The following is a 6,660-nucleotide window of genomic DNA, read 5'->3' as shown; positions in this document are numbered from 1 at the left end:
TTAATTTAAAATAGTACTTAGGGAGTCGGAAATAGATCCTGATTGGTCATATAAAACAAACAAAAGGAAGTTCATCTTCACACACTGCACACTGTGGAACTTGCCAAAGGATGTTGTGAAGGCAAAGACTATAACAGGGTTCCAAAAAAAAAAAAAACTAGATAAATTCATGGAGGATAGGTCCCTCAATGGCTATTAGCCAGGATCGTGGCCCTAGCCTCTGTCAGAAGCTGGGAATGGATGACAGGGGATGGATCACTTAATTACCCTGTTCTGTTCATTTCCTTGGAAGTACCTGGCACTGACCACTGTTGGAAGACAGGATACTGGGCTAGATGAACCTTTGGTCTGACCCAGTATGGCCATTCTTATGTGTCTCTCACTGGAAAAATGTATTCCAGAGCTAAGCCACTTCAGTCACCTTAATTCAGTTTTTTAGTCTAGAGGGCAGTAGTTTAAAGCATTATTATTTTTTTAAATTATAGCATTTTATATTTTTAAGTGGAGGTTGGATTTAAGTTTTTTGTTTTTAAACTTGGTTTGCATGATTATCATCAGGGACAAAGGAAAAGAAATTGAATAAAGATAAGTGTGCTGTGGGAAAAAGAGATGGCTGTAGTATCAGCAGTGGGGATAATTTGGGTACTCAAACAAACCCTTAGCAGTAGCTTATGTACCTTAAGCTTTCTCTGTGGTTTAGCCAGCTCAGACTGTTTTGGGGTTCTCCCGATTTGGGCATTGAAATAATGCTGAGCTCTTTCTCTGACTATAATGGGTACATCTACACTGCAGTCAGAGATGCATAGCTGCAGCTGTCTGGGTCAGCTGTCTCAGGCTTGGGGTCTCAGACTCTGGGCTCCAGCCTGAGCCCAACCATCTAGACTGCAGTTTTTAGCCCTGTGAGCCTGAGTCTGCTGTCCTGGGCTCTGAGACTTGGTGCTGTGGGTTTTTTATTGCAGTGTAGACATATCCCCATGGATCACATCACATACCAGTAAAGAACGCTGGAAACTTCTGCTTTGTTTATAATTCTTTTGGGTAGGCTTATGACCTGTACTAAGACTGCTTCAGGCAGGAAGCTTATACAATGAATGAAATCTCATTATTTCTTTTGGACTCTGCAAAAATAATGGAAGAGTAACTTTGTGAATCTTACTCACAATTTCTAAGAGTATTAGTTATGGATTTTGACAGCCCAAACCCTGTAAAGCAAACTTGTTTCTAAATAGTTATCCTTGGCCAGTATTCCAGTTTCACTTTTTTTTTCTGCGATACTGACCAAAAAAGATTAATCTTCCACACCGTTTGTCACTATCATCCCTTAAGTGTTTCTCAGCAACCCACTCTTGTATAGTACATGGTGCTGTGTACTTCTCAATGTCATATGGGGAAACCACAACTTAAGGCAATATGCATCAAAGATCAATTTTAAAATGACAACCAATGTGATCTAAATTCACATTAAAAGAAAGCAATATTGCAGTCTCTCCAGGGAGCTGCTACTGGTTGAAAGAAGTTGCCAGCAGATCCAAAACAGTCAAAATATTTACTCACTTGGATAGTACGTTCCTAGTGTCAGTCACACTGTTACATAGAATAGAATGTGTTCAAGTGGTACCTTTGTGCTTTATTATTTTAAGGGTTAGCCATGCTGCTTCCACTAGGAGTGCAAAAACTTTTAAAGTGTGCTTTATCAATTACTGTACAAGGCTTCATCTTAGTATTGTTAAGAGTAACCAGCCTCCCTGGATTGATCAGCTTTTGCCTTCTCAGCAAAAACTAATCAAAGTATGGAACCAAAAAGTAAAATTGAAATCTTGTGCCTTTCTTTGCTCAGAAATTAGGAGGATACCCACGTTCTGTCACAAACTGGTTTTGAGCATTTCAAATAATACATCTGTCAGTCAGAAAAATCAAGCAGGGGGTATACTGTATATTGGAAACTGATTTTAGGGACATTCAAATGTACCATGGCAACACCTCTCCCAGTATAATAGTCACATAGAAAAAACTTTATTGTTCATTAGGATTGCTCTGTCCTACTCTAACATCTTCCTCAAATGCTGACAAGCTTGGAAATAAAGCAGTTTAAACAATCACACTGTTTCTCTACCTGTGGAAGAAGAATACCAAAGAGTTTATTACATAACACATTAATACATAAGGCTTCATAAACTACTATTCAGACTGACATTGACAGAATGCCACATATTAAAAGTATGTCTTAAGAGGTGCTTTTGTGTTGGCTTTCTTTGAAAAAATAAATCCAAACATGTCTACTTGTACATGTATCAGACCAATGGTGGTATGATGTAGTCAAAGGACAGAGTGGCTGTCGTAGACATGCGGATCTGAGAAATACTAGCAGGTACAACTTACCTTGCTTTTAGAAAGAATTCATCTTTGTACAAGTGAGTTCTCTCTCAGTTGCTGGCTTTGTGAGTGAAACGACTGCCAACCGGGATTAACACTCCATATGTGAATTTGAGGGCACTGAAAACAGACCATGCAACCAAGCTTGTTTTGTTTAACAGAGTGAGTCAATACCATGTAAATATCACCCCAGAAAGGGAAGGGGAAAGCTGCTAGCACTGTGAGGAGTGTTGCAAAAGCCCTGTTGACTAAAGTTTGAAAAAACAGTGATCTGCCTTCAATTGATTCAGATTCTTTCTAAATCAGATCAACTCTCACTTCTGTTAGACCAGATTCAGACCAAAAGAAGAAAATTTTTAGACCAAGGTGATGTGGTACGTTCATGTGAATCTGTGTCAGTCTATCACAAATCATTTTCCCCTTTGGACTAAATTCTTCCAACAGGTGAAGGCATTCAGGAAGAATGTTAAGATAAATTGAAGTGCCATGACCACCTGTAGCATGAAAAACAAATATTTCTATTAAGAATTTATTTGAGACTATTGGAGTCTCTCAGTGCTTGACTTTGGATATGGGGCTTTATATTAAGGCAGGACTTGGACCCAGGAGATTAAGTTCAGTGCTGGATTTTTAAAAGCTATTTAGGTGCCTGTTGGGATTTTCAAAAGCACTTTGGCACCTATCTGAGCTACTCCTGAGTAGATATAACCTTGTAGCAGCTTGCAGAGCTTTCAAATGAGAAATGTAAGACAGGGCAAGTCTCTGAATTCTTCCAGTAGCATAAAGCCAGTGGTGTGTTGCTCTCATGATTGAATAAGATGTAACCACCAATCTCTATTCATAAGCTTGTAAATTTACAGCTGCCTGTTTTGCCATTAATTCATGTTTACTTGTGTACAGTTTAAAAAGTGTTCATATCTTACTCTTTAAAAAAAAAAGTGTACCATGAGATAAAGCTGCAATTTTGCCTTCCTTGTTAATGCTTTAAATTGCTGGCCTGCTATTGCACTCTTTATTACAGTGTGCTTGGTTTCTTTAGAAGTAGCTGTATTTACAGTAGTACCTAGCTCATTGCTAGAAGATTAAAAATATGAATACTTTTATATTGCCTTCTGAGGATTTTAGAATAAGATGCATGCACTATTATCTCCCCCAACTTCTCCATACAGGAGCTGAAGCAGGTGCAGAGATTCCAGCAGCTCAGGGGCCAAGGCTGGAAGTCTCCGCTTGAAATTTGAAATCTGCCGTGGAGCAGAGTGTTCTAGCAAGAAGAAAGGGCAACTTGAGACTGAAAATAATGCATGAATGGAGGTTTGGCCAGTCACGCTGTTTGCTACAGTTGTAACTTCTGCCATCAGTTACTAAATGCCATCAGTTACTAAACATGCATGAGCTGGCCTGCTCCATCATGCCTTTATGGAGAAGTAAGAGGGAAAGCTAGTTATGACCTGGTTCTCCAGAGGTGCTGCTGTAGAAACACATTTCTCCAAGAAACTCCTGCTTCCTGATTATTCTACTCTTCCTGTGCATGCCTATTTTTGTGAGGCACCCACCTTTAGTGCAACTTCTTTAATGTATATTCATTCCCCCACAACTCCAGTCCCCCATGTGGGCTTCCCCAGCAAATGCCAGTCACGATCTCAATGCCAGAATCGTAAGAATGAACGTAGGTGCAAGGAAGGGAGGCTTGGAGGAGTGCCTAGGGCATGTCAGGGAAGTAGGTTGCAGAGGAAGGAAAAGAAGTGTGTTGGAAGGCTCTAAAGCAGTGGATTTAAAACTTTTTTTCTGGCGACCCAGCTGAAGAAAATTGTTGATGCCTGTGACCCAACAGAGCTGGGGATAAGGGGTTTGGGGTGTGGGAGGGGCTCAGGGCTGGGGCAGGGGGTTTGGGGTGCAGAAAGGGGCCCTGGGCTGAGGCAGGGGGTTGGGGCACAGGCTTACTTCAGGCGGCTCCAGGTCAGTAGTGCAGCAGGGGTGCAGAGGCAGGCTTCCTGTGTGTCCTGGCACCACGGATCGCGCTACACCCCAGAAGCGGCCAGCAGCAGGTCTGGCTCCTAGGCAGAGGCACCAAGCAGCTCCACATGGCTCTCACCCGCGGGCACTGCCCTTCACCCCTCCCCAGTGCCCATTGGATGGGAAGTGACCAGTTGGAATATGGAGCCAGTGTTTGGGGCAGGGGCAGTGCGTGGAGCCTCGTGCTCCGCCCCCCCCCCACCTAGGAGTGGGACCTGCTGCTGTCTGCTGTTGGAGAAAGTGAATAAGGAAAAGTTGTTTACTTGTTCCCATAATATAGGAACTAGGGGCCACTAAATAAAATTAACGGGTAGCAGGTTTAAAACAAATAAAAGGAAGTTTTTCTTCACTCAGCGTACAGTCAACCTGTGGAACTCCTTGCCTGAGGAGGTTGTGAAGGCTAAGACTATAACAGGGTTTAAAAGAGAACAGGATAAATTCATGGAGGTTAAGTCCATTAATGGCTATTAGCCAGGATGGGTAAGGAATGGTGTCCCTAGCCTCTGTTTGTCAAGAGTGTGGCGATGGATGGCAGGAGGTCGATCACGAGATCATTACCTGTTAGGTTCGCTCCCTCTGGGGCACCTGGCATTGGCCACTGTCGGAAGACAGAATACTGGGCTGGATGGACTTTAGTCTGACACAGTGTGGCCATTCTTACATTCTTAAGAACAGGTAAAGACTAGCCTGCCTTAGCCAGGCAGCACTGCCAACGGGACCTTTAATGGCCCTGTCGGCGGTGCTGATCAGAGCACCCGTGACCCAGTGCCTTACATTCTGCAACCCAGCATGAGTCGCGACCCACAGTTTGAAAACCACTGCTCTAAAGCATTCACAGGAAGTGTGTGAGTGGAGCAACCTGACATTCAGAAGTGGCTTCTAAATTAACATAATTGATATGCTCGTCATCATGATGACAGCTGGGAGAGACCAGGAGATGCCAGGGACTTAGCTGCCACCAATGTCAATGATAACCAATGTGCATCATTTGCAGATGATGCAACCACCACTACTGCTCGATGTCAGAAGGCCTAGAAGAAATGAGCTCTTAGATCAGTGGTTCTCAACTCTGGTCCATCTCTTGTTCAGGGAAAGCCCCTGGCTCGCCGGGCTGGTTTATCTACCTGCCGCGTCCGCAGGTTCGGCCGATTGCAGCTCCCACTGGCCGCAGTTCGCCGCTCCAGGCCAATGGGGGCTGCGGGAAGGGCAGCCAGCACATCCCTCGGCCCGTGCTGTTTCCCACAGGCCCCATTGGCCTGGAGTGGCGAACCGCGGCCAGTGGGAGCCACAGTCGGCCGAACCTGCGGACGCAGCAGGTAAACAAACCAGCCCGGAGTTGAGAACCACCGTCTTAGATGAAGAGCATCTGCCTCATGTTGAACCCAGCGTGCAGGTCAGAAAGGAGAAACACTTTGAAGAACTAGCCAAGAAGTTCCCATTTGTCAAAGCATTGCTAAGCCTCAGGCTCCTAAGCTTGGATGACCAGATATTGACACTATCTAAAAATGACTTTTCATCTCCAGATTGATAGGAAACTAAATCCACAGAGGTACTTGAACAATGCAACACCTAAACCCTGGAACTTACAGGCCTGAGTTAAAAGAAAAGGAGTACTTGTGGCATCTTAGAGACTAACAAATTTATTTGAGCATAAGCTTTCGTGAGCTACAGCTGCTTATGCTCAAATAAATTTGTTAGTCTCTAAGATGCCACAAGTACTCCTTTTCTTTTTGCGAATACAGACTAACACAGCTGCTACTCTGAGGCCTGAGTTAGATGCCTGGATTCCCTGTGCATTTTATGGGGAGAGTTAGGCATGTAAGCAAGGGACTCACAGAAGCTAGCCAGGGTGGAGCTTATGGCCAAATCCTCAAAGATAATTAGAAACCTAACTAGCATGGATCTGGGCCACTCGATGTCACCTTCACTAAGGATTCTCTGCCATGAATCTTCTCCTAGAGTTAGACTGGTGACAGCCAGGTCAGCCACTTAGGTAACCCTGCCCTACCCTACTCTGAAAAACCAGGGGCAAGGAAGGTGAGAGAGAGACATACACACACCCATCATAGCCAGTAGCCTATAGTCCAGTGGTTCTCACTGCTGTACTGGTGACCCCTTTCACATAGCAAGCCTCTGTGTGACCCCCACCAACCTGCTTTTGAATTAAAAACACTTCTTTACATATTTAACACCATTATAAATGCTGGAGGCAAAGTGAGGTTTGGGGTGGAGGCTGACAGCTTTGTAACAACCTTGTGACCCCCAAGGGGTCCC

Source organism: Lepidochelys kempii, chromosome 1 (genome assembly GCF_965140285.1).
Source record: "Lepidochelys kempii isolate rLepKem1 chromosome 1, rLepKem1.hap1, whole genome shotgun sequence".
Classification (NCBI taxonomy): Eukaryota; Metazoa; Chordata; order Testudines; family Cheloniidae; genus Lepidochelys; species Lepidochelys kempii.
The sequence above is the reverse complement of the archived record's forward strand: the minus strand, read 5'-3'. Positions refer to the sequence as shown.